Here is a 22,781-nt window from a genome sequence, read left to right as displayed (position 1 = left end):
CCATAAAAATATTATTTTATGTTTACTTAAAAATACAGAGGTAGCGTGTATGTCTGTATGTGTACACGTATATAATCAAGCAAAGGGCTGCCACTTGGATGATGGTGCTCCATGCCAACATCATAGACTAGCCATCAGAAACCTGTGCCAGGTGTGGGATGCCTTGTGCTTTGTTGTCATTGAACTTGGTTGCCTCTCACAAGTTGCCCTGTTGCTGACAGCAAAAGACACCACACACTTCTCCTCTCTGAGGACTGGCTCTCATAGTCCAGGAACTTGCTATTCAAGCTGCCAACAGAGAAGAGCAATGGGTATTCTTACTCAGATGAGAGCCCGTGGTCTACAAAAATGCCTGGACTGGCAAGATAGCCACAATAGCACAATAGTGCCAGTTTTATCTTGGGGGTAACCTGTGGCTGTTTAATTAGACTTAAAGTTCATACATCAGGTGAGAATTCATGCTAGGTACTGTAAACTTAGCCAAATACATGTGGCTGGAGATGTCATAGACTTGAGAAGAACCTTCTTCTGCAATTTTCCTGATATAACATCTTACTGAGCCCTAACCACTTATCCTTAGGTCCACAGATAAGTGTAGCTTTTACCCTTTATGAGAGAACGCCCCCTCTCCTCAGCAGATGGAGACTATTACAGAGATCCGCAACTATTCAAATATAGAGAATAAGTGACTATGAAGGGTACAACCCCAACTGATATAGCGCCAATGCAAACTTATAACCCAGGCTCAGGAAAAATTACACAAGAGGTAGATGCAAGAAAGAGTGTAAGAGCAGATGACTGGAAAGTCTGCTGAGAGACGTGACGGAGAAGCTGCACCTATGAACTCCCAATAGTATAGTTGCATGAACAAGATCAGCATAATGTCAATAGTCGTTGACACACACATGGACAGGGCTCTTTCCTCATGGTCCCAGCCCTAGGTGAAGAACTACAGTGATTCAGTGAGAATCAGTCTGTTCCTGAGGCAAGCTGGTCTAAACCTATGTGATCATCCTGGACACAGGTATGTGTATGTGTATGTATGTGTGTGTGTATGTATATGTACATAATTGCAAATATATATGCAAGAAATGATGATTTTTAAACTGAAGTCGCAAAATCATTTTATGTTCCCACAAGCAATAGAATCCCTGTTTCTCTACATCTTAGGTTGCCAGAAGTTCTGACTTTTTCTCTTTAATATTTATGTAGTGTCAATTCATAATTATTTTAAATTCTAATTTCGCTAAAAACATGGAATATGAAAAGGATTTTTATATGTTTATTTGCATATTGCAAATATTTTTATTTCTGTTTGCTGGCTTCATCTATTTTTATTTCTTTTCTGACATTTTGTAAAATTGCTAGTATATATAAATATATAATGTATAAAATATTGTTAATATTATATGTAATATTGCTAATATATATCTTCTTTATTGAATTATCTGCTCAAACTTTTCTCATGTTAATAATTATTATTCATATTGATCAGTTTTATCATTCTTTTCTTTTATATCTAAGTCATATGTAAAAACTCATCTACATTTTTTCCTGTGTTGTGTTCTGAAGTATTTTCTAGTTTTAAATTTTACATTTATGATTGCGGCCTATTTGGTCTTTTTTTTTTTTTTTTTTTGTAAAAGTGTAAACCCTGTGTAGAACTAATTCTTACACATGGCTACACACATTTCCATCCTTGTTGACTTAAAAAATAAATGTCCTTTCTCTCGAACTGAATTTACTACTTCTTTTATGTTTGAGTGGGTGTGACATTTTGTCTTTCATTTCAATGACATTTTGTAGATTAAAAAATAATTTGAAAAATAAGGAAAAGCCTTCAATGTATAAAGCAGGTCTTTCACTGTTTGGATAGTGATTACCCTTCTCTTTTAATCAATCAACCTCAAAAATAGAATGGAGGAAGACAGACTGTTGCCTGATGACTGTAGAGACCCTTTGGAAAACATGTGCCATCACTGGGTTTGGGGGTGGTTGCCATGCAGTGCTGATGGCCAGGAGATGCCATGATGTTCTCTGTGGGCCGTGAAACTCCCCAGCATTGACCTACTCTCCCAGGAGCAACGTCATGCTTTCAACAATAGAAATGGCACTGATGTAGGGACAGATCTTCCTTGGCAGCTGTTTTATTTCCTAAGAGTCCACAGTGTCTTCTGTCCTGTCTATGTTTCAGCATAAATCACAAAGCCTTTCTCCCATTTTGGCTCAGTGCCCTTCATCCAATACACAAGCTTTTTTTGGCTGATGGAAATTAAGTCTCTTCATCGATGGTGACTAAAATATGTTTTGTGTTTGTCTGTTTTTCAACCTTCCAGTATTACAAAATCTCAGAAAGGGGGCATAAATGGATGGAATCCAAAGAATATTAATAAAAAAATACTGCTACAAAACAAGAAAATTGTGCCCAAACATAGGTGTGCATGTTAGAAATTTAATGAAATATTTGCATTTGGTATGTAAATAAAGCTCTTAAAGCAGAGAAGCCAAGGCCTAGGGAAATTGCCACTGGCCTTGTTTTGAGTTTTAAATTTTTGTTGTTTGTTTTGTTTCTGGAGACAGGGTTTCTCTGTGTAGCCTTGTCTACCCTAGAACTCACTCTGTAGACCAGGCTGGCCTCAAACACAGAGAGCCACCTGACTGTGCCTCCCAAGTGTTAGAATTAAAGGTGTTTGCCACCACCACCCAGCTAGCTATGATCTTAATAGTCTAAACAGGACATGGAACTATTAGGCACCAATGAAGATACAAGTCACATAGATTAAATATAACAAATCATTTAAGATGATTTGAGCAGCATAAGAAGCCAAGAGTGACCCTCTAATTCTACTTGACAAGATGCTTTTCAGCTGGCTTACACAACCAATTGGAGTTAGTCACACTCTGGGCACCCTGGCTCACATGTTTAATTTGCATGAAGGCAGCACTTGCCTCCTGTGAAGAAGGAGGCAGACAGAGCTGGATGACTTTTGAGATGACCTGGTTTAAGCCCAGATCAGTTTACCAGCTAGGGTTTTTTTTTTTTTTTGGACAATTCGTAGTAGGCCTATGACTTAGTCATCAGATAAATTCTGAGGCAGAGGATTGCCTAAGAGTAACAAGCCATAAACTATTACACATGATCCAAAGCAGGGCCTTGGAAAGTTGGTAAAAAGTATTTTGTTTGGTTTTGGAAGACAGATTTTTTTTTTTTTTATTTTTTTATTTTTTTATTTTTTTTTTTATTTTTTTTTTGATTTTTTTTTTTATTAATTTATTCTTGTTACATCTCAATGTTTATCCCATCCCTTGTATCCTCCCATTCCTCCCCCCCCCATTTTCCCATTATTCCCCTCCCCTATGACTGTTCCTGAGGGGGATTACGTCCCCCTATATATTCTCATAGGGTATCAAGTCTCTTCTTGGCTACTTGCTGTCCTTCCTCTGAGTGCCACCAGGTCTCCCCCTCCAGGGGACATGGTCAAATGTGAGGCACCAGAGTATGTGAGAAAGTCGTATCACACTCTCCACTCAACTGTGGAGAATATTCTGACCATTGGCTAGAAATTACACATTGTAGGCAAGGCAAGCCCTTTGGTGATATGCAAGTCATCTCCGACTGTGGAACTCCCTTAGACATTTACAGTATGACTTTAGGCAGAATGCCCTCCCTGTTAAATCCTGCTTCCCACCTGGCGAAATGAATGAAATGACACTTACATTACAATGTGTTGTAAGCTTTCATTGAGATGATGTTTGGGAAGGTATTTATTTCTGGTCCTAGCATGTAGTAGGCAGCCTAGGCCCACTCAGGTTGTGATGCTCAGTCCCGGGGTCCCTATCCTCAGTTGGATGGCATTGGCAGCTGAGTAAAGGGGAAGATCCAGCCAATTATTTAAACTATTAAAGGGAATAACTAAGAGTGTGTCCTCATTTTATCCTCCACTGATACAGAAATCCAATCTACAACCACGAATTTATTAAGACAAAATAATCCCTAAACCATCTTTAAACAATTGTCCTTATACCCACAGATAAGGGTAATCTTTATCCTTCATTAAGGAAACTTTTTACAACTGACTGAGACCATATAAGAAAACCACAGCCAATAAAAATGCTGAATTTTGAAGGCCAGTCCCAGTGGTACATCTACAAAACACTCACTCCTGCATTTAAGTAAGGCTCAGGGAACATTGCAGAAGAGAGGACAGAGAGACTAGACAGTTTTCTGTGATATTCTTTCTCCTAGTAATAGTACAAGCTGTAGCCATAAAGTCTCCCCAACATGGTTGCCTAAATGAGAGGTGAACAAGGATGGCATAATTAGCATGCCAAACTTGAAGGTGAAAGGCTACAAGGCCTCAACCCCATACAAAGAACTATAGGCTACTGACGAAACTGGGAGAAGAGGCGGCCCTCCCCAGGGAAGACACCTGGCTTTTCAGTACCAAAAGGTCAGTTCTTTAAAAAAAGATAAATATTATTAACATTATATGCACTCAATAGGTTATGTTTAGGAATATCTGTGTATATACAAATATATGATAGCATGGAATAACAGTTGTTTTTTAAAAATCCATTAATTTAAAGGAGATCATGGAGGGGTATATGGGAGAGTTTGGAGGGAGAAGGGGCAGGCAGAAATGTTACCATTAAATTACAGTCTCAAAAAATTAGTTTGAGTCCTCAGTTGCTTCACCTGTTAACTAAGAGGCTTTGACCCTACAGGTGTTAATGTTGATCTACACTTTGATTCAGCCCTTTTATCCCAGTACAGATAATCTCAAAAGACAGGAAATCTCAAAATACAGGGAAATTCATTGAACACCCCTTCCCAGTGGGTAAGGGAAGCGGGCCAGACTTTCCTGCAAATGTAGGACATTTAGGCTTTGGCAAGAAAGGCTCTATTATGTTACAAATCTTAAATGGAGTAAGACTAAGCTATGAGACTAAGCTTAAAATGTGCCCCTTCCCCAGTCCAGTATTATTTAAATCTGGTTAATCATTACAGCAACTATGGGCAGAGAAAACAGGTATGGAAGGCGGAGAGCAAGGGTGTGGGAAAAATATGAGAAAGTCAAGGACAGATTCAAGTTTGAACCTCTTCCTCTTTCTTTTAAAGGGTTGAGCAGTTGCCAGAAGTCCTTAGAGGGCAGGCTGGCAACCTGGCCTGCCAAGGGATCACTCCACACCCATTTGCTGCAGTCACCCATGGTAACCTATGCAGTGAGAACACACAGGTAATTCAAAGGTAAGACATCACATGGACTCCCACATTCTTATCAGGTTTGCTAACACATCAGTAAGTTTATGTTAGCTGAAACAAATGTCTGAATTTAGGATTCAAAAATATTTCTTCCCCCCCCACCCCAATCTGTATAATTACTGTTTTTTTTTTCCTCCAAAAGTCTTTCAAAATACTGTAATTAACAGATTGGCAGATAACCCACATAACCGCAGTTAAGGCAAATATAGTATGCAGCTGTCTTTGCATTAAGTGATTAAATCAAATAGCACAGTTTTGAAGTACATTTATAAAGCATAAATTTACCTCCTGGCAAAACTGTCTCAAGGAACACACCCTGCACCATCTGTTCTCTCAGACTTAATACCATATTTCCCAGGATGCTATTGATGGAGAGAAGAGCGACCAGCTGTGCACAACCAGTAGCTGCTGGGGGATCCTTGAGAGTATGTGGCAACTCCTGGATTCTCTTACAGGTGCTTAGAGTAAATTGTGCACTGCATACTTTCACATAGAACATGCATGTGTGACACACACATGGCACACATGAATTTAGTCCAAGAGGTCTGCCATTTTGATATTTTGACGATATAGATACTTTCCATGAAAGTAATAGATGGGTGTGGTTTTAAATGCAATTTTCAAGTACTTACACTTTCAATAAGTTCTTGGAGGTAAATTATTCACTAAACAACAATTAATCCATTGCTTCTGTGACAACCTAGGTACTAAGTACTATGGATAGTGTGGTAACTACTTGCACACCTTGCCCTCTCTGAACTTACAGTCTAGCCCAGAGTCTTTTTATTAATATACAACTTTAATTGAAGTTGATACTTTTGACACAGCATACAAACACACACACAGGTACAGCCTCATTTAAGGTTTAAAAATAAAGTATGAATCATCTCACATAGATAAATGTAATGAGTGAAAATGGTACAATCATAAACTGTACCCAGCGCCTGCCCTACTCAGCATTAATCCAGTGGATGAAGCAAAAAACTTTCATCATGCAGGACAGAAACCTGAAGGTAAGCACAGAAAGGAATGCTAACTTTCATGATATAGACTGCTTCATGGGGTCTCCAGGATTTCAGCCAAGTACTAGGAATAAGAGGAGTGGGGAGGTATGGACCAGAGCAATGGATAAACCCTGGATCCTTATTATAGTCTGTTGGTGAACTCTTCAAAAACATTCACACTCAGATGCAAGCCCGTATCAATTGATCAGAAACTCCAAGAATGGGGCTTTCCAAGTCTCTCTATTTTATGTTCTTGTGGGTCATTTTAATAGTCCCTACACTGTAGAGTGATAATTAAATCAAATTTGAGTTCAAGTGCTCAGATACACTTTATGCATTTAACAGTCACATGTGGCTAATGATGAAGATCTTAGACTATACAGATTGTCTTTCTATTGGATAGTTCTAAATGTTTTCCAGCAGTGTCCTATGGGGTGCATATTTTCCAGGGTAGGCATGAATGGAGCTCAACAAGGAATCATAGACTTTCTTAAAATATCAAGAGAGGCTCAGTTGGTACAGTGTCTATCATGCAAGCTTTTGGACCTGAACACTCACATAAAAAAAAAAAAAAAGCTGAATATGTCATGGACCTATAATTGTGGTACTGTGGACGTAGAAACAGGAAGATCCTTGGGGCTTGCTAGCCAGACAATTTAGCTGAATTGACAATTTTCAGAGTCAGTAAAAGACTCTGCATCAAAAAATAATGGAAGCATGATTGAGGATGCCCTGGTGTCAACCTCTGGCTTCTACATAACATGTCCTCAAGACATGTGTGTGTGTATATATACACACACACACACACAAACACGTGACAAAAAGTTGTGACTTCTTTGGTAACTTGATTATGAAACATGAACTTTGTAGTTGTCAATGTCACATTTGATAGAGGGATGAAGAGGAGAGAAAGTATATCATAATCCGAGTGATGAAAGAGTTAGGGACTGGGCACCCAGGGTGGTGGAACAAAAACGAAGACTATGAACTGAGCAGCAGCAGCAGCATACTGAGCTTCCCCAGGCAGGCAGGAACACTTCTATTTGAGGAGCTAAAAAAGAGCGGGTTTTGGAAGACATGATACAGCACATAAGAACTTTGTCAAAGGACCATGGCTTGTCACCAGTCAGGATAACTAGAGAAAGTGATTGGAGACTGCAACTCTGATTAGAAAATGTCCTCTTCTGTATTGACAACGCTGTAAAACAAACAAACAAACCAAAACAAAAACCCAAACAAATGGAGACCTGGTTCAGTTTGCTGGAATACATGGTGACCATTTCTAGTTTTCTCTGGGGAGCCATAGCAGAAGGTTAAACATTGAAAATGAGAATGGTTATCCAGGTTGTCTGTTTTTATTTACTTAGTCCTGTGTGTGGGTGGGTGGCTGGGGGGAGGGCCCTTGGAGGTCAGAAAAGGGCATCAGATATCCTGGATCTGATGGTGAGCTGCTTTGTGGTTGCTGAGAATCAAACCCAAGTCTTCCTCTTAACGACTGAGCCATCTTTTCATGTCCGACTCCTCTGCTTTTAGAGGTGTAAGCCAACATGTTTGAGCTATGCACCACCACTGCAAAGTTGTACTTTTCCAAGCTGTGCTGTGGTAATACAATGAAATTATCTCATACACTGAAAGAGACTGAATTTTTTGCTGGACCTCACAGCCAAATTCACAGTACTCCTTGAGGTCACTTTAAGACTTGGCCTGGTATCCTGCCTGCTGTGTACTTATCCTGTTAGTTTCAGCTGCCTTCAAGATAACAATGCTACAACTGACTGCACTTGGTTTGAATTTCTCATGTACTCTTCCATACCTTGACTTAGGGCAATATATGTGTGTATGCGTGTTATGGTAATCATATACCATATAATCGAAAAGGTCAGAAGCAATATTGTATAGCTGATATTCCCCACAAAAGTTGGAAGAAGCATATATGTATATGTGTATGAGGTATGGCCTGACAACAGTATGTTTGTGAGGCTGTTTGTTATCTGAGTCAGTTGGGTCAGCTGGTATGAATAACTTTCCTTCTAGAACTTAGTTAAGGATTTCTGTAAAGAACCTCTCACTCCTTTCTGTGTTTCTCAATAAATACAGAGCAATGTCTTTTGCTTGGAGCACACAGGCAAAACAGGAAGATACGATACACACAACATAATACAGAAAAGCCAGCGACACAAACAAGGGACAAGTGGAAAAGTTAGGGAGAGAAATGGAGAATTCAAACTTGAGGAGACTCTCTGTCAAAGTATTCCAAGGAGAAGTGCTGTGCTTCCTTTCCTTAAAGTGACACCAGTGCATTTCGGTGCCTCCGAGGCCGTCTTTAGAGCACTTAGCTGATGCACTGTATGTGCCATCTGGCTCACTGTCTCATTGTATGTGTGTGAATGAGGACACACACATGTGCTAAACGCATTTCCCAAGGTCTCACAGGTAGAATTTGAGGCAACAGTTGAAGTGTAATGCAGGTTGTCCAATCTCCACCCTGGAGAGTCCTTCACTGCACCTGCTTTGCAGAAGTCCAGATGTAGTGAAGAGCAACCTTGCACACAGCGTTCCCTCATCATGGTTTTCAACACAAAAATACTTAAAGCAGGAAGGCAAGCAGCAATGACACATTCAGTCAGCCGAGGGAGGGGCAGGAGAAGGCTTTTCAGGATTCTTAAATTTTTTTTTTTTTTTTTTTTTTGCATTTATGGAAACATCTGGAGTCTCCTTCCACCTTTTTCTGTCATCGTATAGTAGTTTCTTTTAGAGGTATAGTTTATTTGCTATTTTGGAAAAATTAGCATTTTATGACATTTGGTCTTCCTACAAATGTGTCGAAACTCTGATGTCTTATTATTAAGTAAATGTAGAGTTTGTAGTTGTTGCTGTTGCATCTAAAAATAGATATATCTTCTTACTGAAGCTGAGTGATATGTATCAGGCAGCCTGAGCTGCAATAGTCAGGCCAAAGAGGACATATTTTAAGTTTTGATTTGCTTCAATATTTATGAACACATAAGTAGCTACATTTAATGTGCCCATAATTTACTAGTAGACTTTATCTGGAGGCACAACTAGAGTCCGTAATTATTGTGACTCACATATCCTCCAGGCAATTTTTAAATCTGACTTTTGTTGACTGTCACTCGGGTTGAACATTTAGCAATCTGCTTCATGAAGAGGCAGTTCACAGAGAACTATGATCTGGCCTAACTCAACAGTTTCCACTTTAATAGTCAGTGGGAGTCAGCGTTAAATTACTCAGCTTATAATTTATATCCGGAACAGACAATTTAATCGTTTTAGGATGTGTTCAAGCACAGCTCACATCTTAACAGCCTGCTTCTTCTATTTTCTATCCCCTCCCTGTCAAGAAGACTTCTGTTTTCACAAAGAAAACAGCTTTTCTTTCCAGTCCTCCTTCAGCCAAATAGTGTACTGAGGCACATCACAAGAAAAGTGAGGTGGAAAGCAACACAAAGCTCCAAGGAGGAAAAACCTGGGAGGTTTTGAGGTTGTATAAAAATTAAATGAGAAAATGGAACAATTATTTTGACAGCAGGTGGGAACTCAAAGCTGTTAATTAAGAGGGCAACCATTAGGAACAAGAAGACTCAAGTTTCAAGAGGTTTACTAATTCTTTTCCAGTGTTTTGTGAAGATTTGATTATATGGTACTATTTTAAAATATCATTTTATGGTCTTAAGAAATGACAGAGGAAGTAGCTTAACAAAATGATCATCCTGGAGGGACAAGGATAACAACTAGTGTTTGGCAGCTATTCATCATATATAACTCAAAAGTATTATTTACCCTGTGGATAAAAAGACAACTAATTATAAGAAGTAGTGATGAAATTAAACATGTGTGCTGATCTCAAATAAATCACACAATGGGATGAATGGATGGACAAATGAAAGAATGGATAAATGGATAGATAGATGGAAGAATAGATTAATTGATAGATGGGCATAAAATAGTCATACCCACATGAAAATATCAGCTAATATTAGCACGGCTGTGTTCATGTTAAATAGACAAAAGTAAGATGAGCCAAATCAACAACAAGGACTAATAGAAGGGTTGTACTCTCTATAAGAAGAGAGGAAATAGCTAAAGGGAAAACGGATCTTTCTGATGGGAGCTATGTCTTAACATGAACCACTCCACAATTCCTTGTATACAGTTCAATAAATATTAAATGAACTGAAGTAAGGAAAAAGGAAGGAAGGAAAAAAGGAAGGATGGGAGATAATAAAAGTGATATGTTTGGGAGAAAAAAGAATGGCATTTATCCAACCCAGTCTAAAGAATCTTTATGTCACAGAAGAAACATACTCAACATGTTAATAAGAGCCACTCAGGCACAGAGGTGGGGCCCACATTCACAACCTGATCCCTTAAGGAATGTAAAAGGTGTGTCCAGATTTGAAATGACACCTCAAAAGTATTGCCCAGGACTGCACTGGTTATCTGATCGTTCAAATGAAAGCCTAGAGGGGTGAATAGTTGTGCCTATCACAGAGGGTTTCCCAGTGGTAGGGAAGTACCCCAAGAGTACAAGCAGAACCAAGAATCAGATGGATCAGTCTTCATATCCTATGTCTCCACCCAGCTCCCTTTTCTTCTACTTCTGTCTTATCTTTGTTGAACACCCAATATCATTTTTAGGACCCATCTTTCTCTTCTAATTTTTACTGCTGCTTTTTATTCTCATTCTTCTTTTATTCTTATTCTTCTTTCCTTTGCCTTTTTCTCTTCCAAAGTACTCTGGCCAGGATTACTTCAGCCTCCTGAAAGATGAAACTGTTCTATAAGAAAACACATGCCCACCTCTTTTTTCAGCATACTATTAAACAAAACGTTTATTTTGTCCTTGCAGTTTACTCTATTACATTTCCTTCCTCTGTTTTTCATCATCCCAATACAAATCAATCACCAGCCAGGCTGTATTTCTTCTTTTTCTTTTCTTTTCATCCATAGGCACATATAGTAATCCATACCCATACATGGTACTTGCAGCGTCCCTACTCCCCCCAAATAATCAACATTTAATGGGTGACTGTTTTGTGAATGACTCTTACTCTACCTAAGATTACAGACTGGTGGTAAAAACAGTAATTTTACTCTCTGAGGGAGACTGGATAATTTAAAAAACACATCATATATTGTATTTTATAAAAATGTTTTTTAAAAGATCATAAACTGTGATCAAGTTGGCTTCATTATAGAGATGAAAGGATATTTCAAACTATGTGAATAAATTAATATAATGTATTACATAAATGAACTCAAGGACAAAATACAACATCATCTCAATAAGTGGAGAACATGTTTCACATAGTCTAACAGACCTTCATGTTAATAACACCAAAGAGACTTATGAGCATATGGAGCATATCTCAATAGGGGCTATTTAATGACAAAGCTACAGCAAATATTATGCTAAATGGAGAGAAACTCAAAGGATTTCCTTTAGATTACAAACAATATCAAAAGTATCCTCTTTCCTTATTTCTGTTCAATATAGTGATTGAAGTCATAGCTAAAGCAATAAGACATGATAAGAAAATAAAACAATACAAGTAAAAAATAAGTCAATCTATCTTTATTTACAGATGATATAGTTCTATACATAATAAACCCTAAGGATCACACCAGAAACTCTTAGAGCTAAACATACTTTCAGTAAAGTGACAGGATACACAATTAAGATACAAAAAACATTAGCCTTTCTATATACCAGTGGCAAACATTCTAAGAGATCAATCAGAGAAACAATCTCATTTTCAATATTCACCTCCTCCTCCCATCCCCCCAAAATCCTAAGCTAAACAAAACCAGCCCAGACTTCAAACAAAATGAACCAAGGAAGTGAAAGACCTTTACATTGAACACTTTAGAACACTACAGAAGAAAATTGAGGAAAATGCTACAATAAGACTTTCTATATTCATGGTCTAAAAAATAACAATGTGAACGTGGCCATTTACTTAAAGCAATTGCCAGCTTCAGTGCACTCTGCACCAAAGTCTCAATGCCATTCTTAGCAGAAATAGATAAAAAAGACTGACCATGTCCCCTGGAGGGGGAGACCTGGTGGCACTCAGAGGAAGGACAGCAGGTTACCAAGAAGAGACTTGATACCCTATGAGAATATACAGGGGGAGGAAATCCCCCTCAGGAACAGTCATAGGGGAGGGGAGTAAGGGAAAAATGGGAGGGAGGGAAGAATGGGAGGATACAAGCGAGGGGATAACCATTGAGATGTAACAAGAATAAATTAAAAAAAAAAAGAATCTTAAAATTGACAGGGAAACACAAAAGACCCTGGGTAGCTAATGCAGACCTGAGCCAAAGGAATAATGCAGGAGGCATGGTCATGTTTGATTTGAAGTTAAACTACAGAGGTGGATAAATAGAAACAGCATGGCATTATGACAAGCCGACTTGTCTATCAATGGTCTGGAACAGAGGACTTACATAGAGACCTAGACAGTTCCAGACGTACAGTTTTTAACAAAGATGCCAAAAATTGCCTCATCACTGAACATACAACAGTGGAACATTATTTTTTCCTTTAACTCTATATTAAAATGCACTCCATATGTATCAAAAATCTTAAAGTAAGACCAGAAACTCCAAAACTGTAAAGGAAAAAGTATGAAAAACATAAGACACGGGCATACATAGAGACTTGCTGAGTACAATCCCAGTTGTTCAGAAATTAAAGAGAACAATCAATAAATGGGAATGTTAAGTCGCTGCCTGCTGCAGGGCGTGGCTGGCATGTCCATAGAACATCTTCCCTGATGTTCTAGCCCAGGGGCAAGGCTTCCCCTCTCCCAGAAGCTCCTCACTATCTAACCCAGACACTTTGTTTCTCTTGGCCCTCTTCCTTTCTCTCCTTCTTTCTTCCTCATTTCTCAAGACCACCTCCATTCATCCTATCCCCCCCTGCATGAGCCCCCCCTCCTCCTTGCCCTCCCCTGATGCTTCCAATGAACCTACACACATATATGTACCTATCATCTGGTGCCATGACCAGACGGAGCTAATAGTGACACGAAAGTTTTATATATATGCAGGTTTATTGGGAACATGGGGGAGGGGAATTGTGGGAGGGAGGGGGAGATGGAGGGAGATAGGATAGATAGAAGAGAGGAGGAGAAAGAAGAAGAGAGGAAGAGGGCCAGGGGAACCAAATGTCTGGATTATATTGTGAAGAGTCTCTAGGAAAGGAGAGCCCTGCCCTGGACTAGGTCATCAGGAAAGAAGGGCAGGCATGGGACCTAATAGGCACCTTATGAAATTAAATGTCTTATTACAACAAAGAAACAGTAGAAGAGAGACCTACAGAATGGAATAAAATCTTTGCTAGCTGAACATTTGACAGAAAGTGAGTACCCAAAATATGCAAAAACAAACAAACCAACACCCCTGAAAGCAAGGAAACAACTGCCCAACCAAAACATGAACTGAGATACTGACACAGAGTTCTCAGGAGAAACAGGAGTGGTGGATACAAGCTTTAAAAAATAAAACAAAATATTCAATATCCTTAACCATCAGGATATATAATACTAAGTCAAAATTCCTTCTCATCTCACTTAGAATGACTGTCACCAAGAAAACAAAAGATTAATAATGATGCCAAGGAGGTGGGAAAGAAGATTCTTCATCCAGTGTCGGTGACAAGTCACTTTGGGAATCAGCTTGGACATTGCTCAACAAGAAAACAAAATTAAACTAAACTAAAAACCTCAACCACCACATGATCCAGCTACACCACAGCTTTGTGAATACCGCGTTCTCTGTCCAACCACAGAAGTCCTTGCATATTGATGCTCGCTGCTGCTCTGTTCACAGAAGAATAGAGCTGAACACACAATGACAATGTGGTATGTATTCAGTGTAAAGAAAAATAAAATTGTGAAATGTGCAGGAAAGAGGACAGACAGAATAGGAAACTCGGGCTCAGAAATACAATACACTGTAGGTTTTGTCTCCTGTCTGGGTCCTAGCTTCTAACTTTAATGTATGTGCATGTTTGTGTGAGTCAAGTGTGTCTAAAGGCCACAAGAGTAGAAAAGTACTCATGAAGCAGGTTGAGAAAAGATTCTTTAAGGATAAGGGGCTAATAGAAACATATCCAGTTTGAAACTGGAAGGAGAAATAGGGAGAATGGAAAGGTTAAAGTGGAGAGGAAGATCAGAGAGATGGGAAAGAAAGGTCACAGAGGGAGACCCAACACTAACTAATGTGGGAGTGTCTTGGGCAAACCTTCCACAGGTCTTGGCCTTTGGTTTTATAAAATAGAAGGTTAAGTTAAGTGCCTTCTTAGCTCACCACAGGTTCTGATATACCTTTTTCAATTCCTATGTTCCCTTCTGGAAGTCCCTTTTCTTATCTTATGGAAATAAAAATAATTAATGGATTTCTATTGGGGGGAAGGGAGGAAGTGAGGAGACATAAAGCTTTTATGGTATTTTCCAGTTATGCTGTTATTTGGAAAGATTTTCTTGTTCATTGGACATGAGTTTGTTCTAAGGTGTGAAGTCTCTGTATGATCTCTTAAAAGTAACATCTGGAATATTTGAATATGCAGCCAAAAATAAGGTTCCTCCAAAAGGAAGCTTTTCTGCAGCACCTCTGTAATTGAGATGTGTTTATAGTTACTGTACCAAGTGTCAAAACCTTTGTATTCTTTCCTTTCTAACTAAGGTCACTCAATGAAATATACACAGGGGACTATGGCAGAAACTTATGTTTCATTGTCATTGAGAAAGATGCTTTCACATTTGGTTGCACTGGGGGTTTCTATTGACTGGGGCAATGAATATATATATATATATATATATATATATATATATATATATATATAATGTGTATGCATGCATTAGTGAAGGCACATGCATGCCTAGGCATGAGGGTAGAAGTTAGAGGACAACCTCTTATGTTGATCCTTGCCTTCCGCCTTGTTTGAGAGAGGATCTCTGGCATTTTCGTACTCCTCTCCACCAGGGTACCTGGCCTGCAAGCTGGTGGGAATTAACCCATCTCTGTATCCTTTATTTCTATAGGAATGCTGGGATATAGGTTTTATAGCTCTGTCCCTGAACTGGTGGAAGAATTGCTTTTACTCACTGATCCAACTCCTCAGACCTCCATCTTAAACATCACTAAACATTTTAATGTCTATTTTCCATATAAAGAATTTGAAAAAGTAACTGGTAAAGTGACACATTCCAAGTCAAGCAGCAAGTATGTGAAAAGGCAAGACCTGGAGTCACATGGTAAATAGGATTCCATCTTTATGTGCAGCATCCATTTTGATTTCATAGCTGCCCTTTCAAAGCTGTGCCTAATAATCCTGAGAAGCTTCATTAATAAGGTAGAAACACAGGGGAATAAGACCTCAGTATCTTATACCATGCAGGACTACCCACCTACAAGTTGCACCACACTTTGTGGGATTAATATCTGTTAGTGAAATGTGCCATAGGCTTGCCCACAGGACAATTTGGGAAGTGCCTTTTCTTAGTTGAGGGTCTCTCTTCTCAGAGGATTTATTTTGTGTGGATTTTACATAATACTAGTTAGAACACACTTGTGGGGATTCATTCTGAGTACTTGGGTACCACTCAAGAAAAAAGAACATCCATGCATAGTATAGTTCCCAACTCATGTGAAATTAGCATGAGCACAGGACAACTCTGTGTTCATTGCCACTCTATTCACAATAGGTAGGAAACAGAAAAAAAAAATCTAAATGTCCTTCAGCTGATGAATGGAAAATGAAAATGTGGTACATATTCACAATGGAATTCTATTCAGCTGGAATGAGGTAACCAAGACCCGGAAAGACAAAAACCAAATGTTCTTCTTTTATTTGTGGTCCCTAGATTCAAATCTTTAGATGGAGTATATAACCTGAGGTAACCGCAGGAAACAGCAAAGTAAAAAGGCACCATGGGGCGAGGGTGAGGCTCTAGGGAGGGAACTAGCAGGACTCAGGTGCTGTGAAAGAAAAAGATGTTGGGGGAAAGCTTTAGCTGACAGGAGGGGGGTAAATAACATATGATACTTGAAAATGCTAGAGAATCATAGTATTTTATATTTACCTAAAATTGCATATTATATATGTGTATATATGTGTGTATATAGATTAAATATATACTTTGAATGAAGTTCTACCACTTGTGGTGATAATGCTCCCTGCAAGAACCATAGACTAACAAAATCCCAATACCAGGCGTGAGAAACCTCCCCTTGAGCTGTTGGTTAAAAGAGTCCATGAAATCTCCTGAACAATGAACTTCCTCTGGGATGCCACGTGCTGAGAGCATTTACTGCCACACAGGGCCCAGCAAGGGTCACAGAGTGTACTTGCCCACAATTCTCCGTGAGTGTCCTATTATCTAAAACAGCCACAGATTTCTTTTTTGTTGTTGTTGTTTTCATGACTGACATTTTTGAAGAAAGCAGCTGATGAGCCATTTTACAGTCCCGTTTTTCCATCTGGAAGCCGTTGCTGGAGCTTGTTTTTGCTCAAAATGTGAAGGGTACTTCTTGTACTGTGGTGTTTTGGTTGGCTAAGAGATGCACAGAGGGGCTTTGCTGAGCAGAAACATCTTATGTTAAGTCAAGCATAGCTAGAGATGGGAAGACTCGAGTATGTATTTGCTGTGGTTTGAATGCTCAGAATCTACTGAAATCTATATGAAATCCTTATGTCTATGCTGACTGTAAGAAGAGGCGGGGTCTTTCAAAAATGTTTTTGCCTTGAAAGCAAGGAAACAATCTGGATTAATAGTCTCTTGAGAATTCCTTCCTCCCTTGTTCCTTGCTCTGTGTGTGAACCCACTTAGAAGGCATGGCCTTTGAGAAGGTTATATTCACACAGATATTATAATATATTTATATTATATATAATATATTTTATGTAAATTACTCTATCAGTTGTCTTAATATCTATTGAAAGCATGCAGCTGAAATGTTATCAACTATGTGGGAAAAACAGAATATTCCTTTTGTTTTTCGGTAACGTACTGATGTGACACAAGCCATGTTCACAAAGTACTCCTCTCTATGCCTCCAACTGCTCTCATAAAGCTGCACATCCAGATCAGGATGTTCCTGGGTTTCCATGTGGGGTGGGGAGCTGGGAGAGCTGGCATTCTCTGTGAGAAACAAGAATTTGATATAGCATGGTGGTGGTGATTCAGGGACCTGTGACATGGTGGTGGTCAGCAGGTCAGGGCACTGATGGTTATAGGGGACAAGGCTGAGAGTCTAAAAGGACTTGGATGGAGACCAGCCATGTACACTAGGAACCAGGTTATAGGAGGTAGGAGGATGGGCTGTGTGTCCTGTCTCCTTTTTCTATTTCTTTATTAAAGCTTTTTTTTAATATATTTTTTTTAACTAATGCTGTTTATAGCTTGGAGCAAAGACAGAGCAACGATAAACAGATGTGTGGAGGAGATGGAGCAGAGAGGTGAAGGATTTCAAGACTAAAAATCTTGGACCATCAACACAAATTCTAACATTAGCTTCAGATTGTCTGAAGAGTAGCTATGTTCAAGGCCAAGATCTGCATCAAATGAGTCATGTTATATGTTAAGGGACAGATTGGATAATAGCAGAGTCTAGGAAAGTTGCGGACTAGTGGACTCATGTCTCCGCCCCTGTGTCCCAGTAAGCAGGCTCAGAGTTGCTTACTGTGGTCCCACAGGAACTCACTGGGTGTGGCCTTTGTGCCCAGAGGTAAGTAGGTTCAGTGTGCTTAAGGTGTCAGAGATTTTACTTTTACCTTCTTGAGTTACTTGTTCCCTGGAGAAGCCCAAACGTGCTTCCCGGGATACTGACATGATGTTCTACATCCTCTTAAGGCGGTGATTTCTTTTGTTATATCGGCATCAGGGGAAAAAATTTCATGCAGATGAGGAAGAGCTCCTTGGGCCCAGCTCCCAGAAAAAGAGAGTTTTATTCTGGTTTTTTTAAAAAAGCATTTGATATGAAAGCTCCCAGGAACTAGTAGACTACCACCATTCAAGGGAAACAACTTAAGCCGGAAAGGGAACAGGATGAGGTAGGCTTACATTGAGACCCCGCAGACCTTCTACTGGCTGGTGGAGGTCTCCAGGTAGCTCTCCTGCTAATCAGGAGGTGCTACCCTGGCTTAAGAGGAGTTTCCAGTGCAGTGTAAAAGAACTGTGCTCTACACACTGCTCGCCAGAAGCTTTTGTACGTCTTAGGTGTCCTTAGAAATCTCCCAACGTGTGCTAGGGCTGACACTGAGGGCAAAGTTCACACCCTGCTTGCGTGCTGGCCCATCTGGCCTCTATTGGATGGCGTGAATACGTCCCCAACAATCTGAGAGTCTTCCCTTCTTTAGGAGGGACTATCAGCGAGGACGTTATGAAGGGAATATCACCAGGGTCTTTCCAGAGAGGAAGTGTTGGAAAATTGTTTTACCCACTTTTATAAGAAGAAAAATGGGAACTTTTTTTTTAATGTAATGCAACCTAGAAATGTATGTTACTCTTGAGTAACAAATGTTCTCAGCTTGCCTAGTGGGAGAGTGCAAGCCGAAGGCGGTACACCCTCTCCTCATCTTTCAGCAGCCAGGCAGAGAGCCAGGGAGAGAGGATCAAAAGAGGGGCTCTTAACACACACACTTCTGCCAGTTCATCCACTGCCAATCAGAACCCTGAAAGACGCATAATCTTGCCATAATCCCAAATGTTGAAATTCTAAAAGACCAAAATCCCTAAAGTATAAAATCTCTAAATATCAAAATCCAGATGATCATCGTTTCAAAAGAGTAAAACTCCAAATGTTGAGATTTGGGGAGCTAAAATCCTGAAAACTGCAAACGCCATTGAGAAAAAGTCAACGGCTGCCCAAGTGGGATGCAGAGATGAATTCTGAGGAAGCCTTTCTGGGAGTTGGGATGGTACTTGGAACAGACGCTCAGTTAGGTCATTGCGTTGCACCTCTGTCTCTTCGCACAGCAGCATTCTTGACTTCCAAAACCTGTCCTTTTGTCAGAGAATAAAGTGAGTTCTGTACCCCAGTCACTTTCTACATCAAAGTTATCTGACATACAGCGTTGCTCCAGTATTAGGAAACACATTAAAGGCGAACTAACTGTTAGGATAGGATTTGAATGATGAATTTCCTCCGTTGATTACTGGATCTGAAATAGACTTCACTGTGCAAGCTTCACTTTACTTTGAGAACGCCACCTTCAAAACTATCTCCACTGATTTCTAAATTTTGTTTTGAGGAATCTTTATTTATTTATTTATTTTTGTTGCTTTGTTTGTTTTTGTTGTTGGTGCTGTTGTTTTGAAGTAGGTCTGACTTCGGTATCCCAGGCTGGCCTGGAATTCACTGTATAGCTGTGGGTAGCCTCCAACTTGCAGCAATCCTCCTGCCTCAGCTTCCCAAATGTTGGAATTGTAGAAGTGTTCCATACCATGTGCAGATTTCACTGACTTTTATGTCCATATATACAATGCATGCTCCTGTTGCATCTAAAATTCCTAAAATATTTATATTTATAGATGATAATTGGAAAAAGGGAAATCCAGTGGTCTTGAAAGAAGAAATTATATCTCAATCAAATTCCCAAACACTAAGGACAAGTTTGTATTTTGATTCAAACAAAGGTTTTGTTTTTGTTGTTGTTGCTTGTTTAATTTCTTTTTAATGTTTTCAAATTATTTTGTTTGTTTGTTCTGGTTTTGTTTTTCTTTTTTCGACTTCTCCTAAAGCTTTTACATAAAATTTCAGTATTGGACTGAAGATAAGACAAAAGGAAAACTTCACTTTCAAAATATTTCACTTGCTAGAGGGAAGAGGAAAAACAGAGACACTCACCACATTTTTAAATCTTTCCAGTTTGAAACAAAGCTCCCAGGTACATGTCTTCAGGGAAAGCTGAGTGGCATGGAAAGGTAGGTGAGGTGAGGTGTAAAACACCAGACAGTTAGACAGTGGGTGAAATTCAGAAATATTGGGCTCTATTAAAAAAAACAGCTAGACAAAGGAGAAGGCATACACAGGGGTGAGTTCCACAGGTTCAGAGTACAGCACTGTACATATATATATACACACACATATATATATATAAAGATGGGAGATCTGAGGTCTGCTTTGTAAGGGTTTGGGGTGTTTTGTTTTGGGATGTGGTCTCCAAGAGGTCAGGATGGCTTCTAATTTCCTATGTCGCTGAGAACCTTAAATTCCTGACCTTCCTGCTTCCATCTCAGAGTGCTGGGATTAGAGGCATACACCACCATGACAGGTAACTTTTTATGTTTTTGCACAACTGAATGTCTGGATTATTTTGACCGATTATTCATTGCTGACATAGACAATTTATGGACAAAAGGATTTATTTTGGCTCATGTAACAAAAATTCTAGTCCATTTTTATATGTATATATTAATTATATAAAATAATGGGTTTTGACATTTTTGTCTGTGCATACAATGTATTGTGATCATATTCACCTTCCACTTTATTTTTTCCTAATTCCCTTATGCACACTTCAATATTTCATGTGACTACAGTTGTAGGATTAGTTTAATACAACTGATAACACTGAGGTATATGTTTTATTTTATTTGGCATGGACTCCTTTTGTGTTGTATATTTTGTAGGGCTACACTTTCCTTTGCAGGGAGATCTGAGTGCACAGTCTACGGTGCATGAATAAAATGCCAATTTCTAGAGTAAGTGGTTAGAGGTCCACAGAAGGGAAAGCAAAGGCCAGGGAGTTCGTACAGCTCCCACTTTAATCACATAGGATGACCAACAGAGTTCAATGGGGTCCGTTCACCAGGGCGTAGTGTGAGAGGCAGCATGTATCTATGCACTCCAGGTAAACAAAGCCAATGGGTATAGAAGTGGTTCCTATGGGGGTTCAAGTTCAGCATCTGCAGGATGAAATTCCAGGTTGGAGGCCCAGGAAACTGGCATTTTGGCTTGTATCTGAAAGCTGGATGGAATATTGCCTCTTTATTTGGAGAAATCAATCTTTTACTTTATTCTGGCCCTCAATTTTTCAAATGATGACCATTTTCATGATGGAGATCAAACTTCTTTATTCAAAGTCCCCCACTTTTAATTTTTTTCTTAGTCCTTTGAGAATTTCATACAATGTGTTTTGGTCATATTTCTACCTCTCTCAACTCCTCCTGATTCTTCTTCCCTTTCCTACTTACCCAACCTTGGTCCTCTCTTTTTAAACACATCAGGTTCAAACTGTGCTGATCACGAATTCTTAGCTGTGTGTCCTTCCACTGCAGCATGATTGACCTGTTAGTGTCGCTACTCTTAAAAAAAAAGTGACTCTTGTCCTCCTGGAAGCTATCAGCTGACAATAGTTATTCAGCTATGAGTTAAGCTTCATGCCTAGTCCCCTGGTCATGCTCAAAATTTGTCTGAATTGAGGTCACATAGGCCGTCTGCATAATATCCCGTGTTGTGAGCTCATATGTGCAACTGTCCTGCTGTGCTCAGAAACCACAGTTTTCTTGTGCTCATATACTGTTTCTGGCTCTTACAACCATTCTGCTTACCCTCTATTCAGTAATTCCTGACTCTTGGGAGGAGAAAGAGGATGCAACGTAGATATCCCATCTAAAGTTGATCATGCCACTGTTTCTTAGTCTCTGCGTTTTGACAAATTGTGGGCCTTTGTTATCAAAATCTACTGGAAATAGAAGCTTCACTTTTAAGGGTTGAAATATAAATTCGTTTATGGGTATAGCCACTTAAGTTCTTGGCTTGATAACAGTACCAGGTATGGGTTTCATTTTGTAGAGTATGACTTAAATCTAATCAGAAAGTGGTTGTTTATTTTTAGGGTGTTCATATCCCCATTACACCAATGAGCATGTTTGGCCAGTCAGTATTGAAGATTGCAGGGTTCATATCTCGGTAAAACTAAGGATTATTCTTCTCTGCTAGTAGTATATATAGAACCTTCCAGAGTTGTGAAAGAAAGCCAGTAGCATTCAGGTCAGGAAAAGTTTGATTTATCTGTGTGGATTTTTTTGTTTGTTTGTTTGTTTTGTTTTGTTTTGTTTTTTTGAGACAGAGTTTCTTTGTGTTGTCTTGGGTGTCTGGGACTCACTTTGTAAACCAGGCTGACCTCGAACCCACAGCAATCTGCCTGCTTCTGCCTCCCGAGTGCTGGGATTAAAGGTGTGTGCCACCACGCCCTGCTTTATCTGTGTTTTATAACTCAAATACGTGGTGTTGTCAGCCACTATCAAGTTCCTAGGCATTAACCAATTCGATTGGCAATAGTATTGGGGATATATGAGAACTCATGGCCAATACTGCAAAGTAGGAAAACCATTCCTGTCACTGCGCTTTTTGCTATCCTGTGGTACCTAGTATGGACATTGTCACTTTTTATAGGGAATGACACAATTTAAACAATATATAAAAAAATAAAAATAAAAAAAATAAACTATATATATATATTAACAACCAAAGTCCAA

General features: G+C 39.3%; 1 pseudogene; it reads left to right on the top strand.

Moving 5' to 3' along the window:
- The first annotated feature begins 5,013 nt into the window (after positions 1-5,013).
- The window catches only part of LOC127198615 (histone deacetylase 3-like), a 69,566-nt pseudogene continuing 51,798 nt past the window's right edge, over positions 5,014-22,781 (top strand).

Source organism: Acomys russatus, chromosome 2 (genome assembly GCF_903995435.1).
Source record: "Acomys russatus chromosome 2, mAcoRus1.1, whole genome shotgun sequence".
Classification (NCBI taxonomy): domain Eukaryota; kingdom Metazoa; phylum Chordata; class Mammalia; order Rodentia; family Muridae; genus Acomys; species Acomys russatus.
The sequence above is the reverse complement of the archived record's forward strand: the minus strand, read 5'-3'. Positions and strand labels throughout refer to the sequence as shown.